Here is a 2117-nt window from a genome sequence, read left to right on the forward strand (position 1 = left end):
GAGATATCTTTAACATTTCAGTCTTTTAGTATGCTATTGCAGGATTTTGGTAATCAAGCCACCTCAACCTCTACAAATAGATTACCCCCACTGCATCATCTCTTGTAGCTTCTCCTATACAGTAGGAAAGCAACTGTTTCAGGGGTATCAAACGTATCAGTAAATATTAACAAAATATTTAACAATCTTCAGTTTTCTTGAAGTCCCCAAAAGCAATTATTCGTAATAAAACTACGTTTTTTGTTTTGAAAGATGCATACTCCAAAGAAATCACTATCATTAACCACTTCCATACCAGGCACTTACGCACCTTCCCGCCCAAGCCAATTTTCAGCGCTGTCGCACTTTGAATGGCAATTGCGCAGTCATGCTACACTGTACCCAAACAAAATTGGCGCCCTTTTTTCCCCACAAATAGAGCTTTCTTTTGGTGGTATTTGATCACCTCTGCAATTTTTTTTTTTTTTTTGCGCAACAACTAAATAAGCCTGAAAATTTAGCAAAAAAAATAAAAAATAAAATTACGTTTATTTTTTTCTATTAATTATTTTTGTAAATAAGTACGTTTTCTCTTTCAATTACGGGGACCGATGGACATCGATGAGGTAGTACTGATGGGCACCGATGAGGTGGCATTGATGGCGGCGCTGGTATGCGGCACTGATAAGTAAGCACTGGGCATGGATGGGCACTGTGGGGTGGCACTGATGGATCCATGTTGCCAGTCAGTGCCCATTTGTGGGCACTGATTGTTTTTTTTTTTTTACTGCCCCTTTTTTTTTGCCCTTCCCTGGTGGTCCAGTGTGGGCTTCCCTGGTGATCGTGTGGCGATCCGAGGGGGGGCTACGCTGATAAACAATCAGTGCAAACCCCCCCTGTCAGACGCGAGTGAGGAAGAGTCATCAACGGCTCTTCCTGTTTACATCGTCATCAGCCGCGATTGGACACGGCTGATCACGTAGTAAAGAGCCTCCGCCGGAGGCTCTTTACCGAGATCGGAGATGCAGGGTGTCAGACTGACACCCCGCATCACCGATGGGCGCGCGCGGGCATGAAATCCTGCAGGACGTCAATAGACGTCCAGTCTGGATTTCACAACCACTTCCCGAATGTCAATCTGTTATTGACCGGGCGGGAAGTGGTTAAAGTGTTACTAAGCCCACAACAGTAAAAATCAGTCTGTATATGCAGTAAAGCATGCTGGTTATACTCACTAAGGGGTTAATTCTCCGCATTGTGTAAAAAGGCTGTTTGCTCCTGTCTTCTCCGACTCTCCCCTCCTTGCACTGTCCCCTGATAATTTCCTGATAACACAAAGCCTATGGAGTCAGGCTGCAAATGCTCAGTTTGGTGTGTATTGCTAGAGAGTTTTTTTTTCTTTCTTGGAAGAGTGAATGGGAGTAGCACAGGGCCAATCAGCACTGTCCAGACAGAGGGTCAGGGGTCTTGCAGTCTAATAGGACTGTCAGAAAACTCCTCCTACAAGCTTTAACCAGCGCTTGGCTGAACACTGATAGAAGTCACAGGACTGCTCTAACTGCTGATGAGAAAAAGTATTTAGCAGTTTATATTTACTAAAATTATTTCATTTCTTTATTCTGTGTACTATGGGAGACTAGATATAGGGTCCTGGGTTTAGTAACACTTTCATCTTTAGATTCTCGGCAAGTCCCTGGCTTGAACAATCAAGTGTATATTGTGTTGATGCACCCGATGTGCACAATTTGGTATTTGGTCAGTATTGATTAAAAATATCCAACAAATTCCAAATAAAATGAACTGTTGCTTTGTTCTTCTTGGGGTAAAGTACCAGTTTGTTTTAATACTGCCCCCAAACTACCCCTGCCCCCCCCCCACCACCAGCTGGGAACACAGAAGTCTTGAGTATGTTGCACAGGACTGCCTTCCCCCATGTCACAGAGCTGGATGCCCAATAACCAGCAGTGTCACATAGGAGCAAGAGGGGGGTGGGCAGTCACATTCTCCTTTTTGTGCCAATGAAGTCTCCATAAACCTCTATAGGCCACCAACTAGTACCGGGTGACCTCAAACAGCATACAATTTCTGGAGGTACAGCATGGATAAACAGTTTTGAAAGCAATTATACAAAAGACAAA

Source organism: Rana temporaria, chromosome 7 (assembly GCF_905171775.1).
Source record: "Rana temporaria chromosome 7, aRanTem1.1, whole genome shotgun sequence".
NCBI lineage: Eukaryota > Metazoa > Chordata > Amphibia > Anura > Ranidae > Rana > Rana temporaria.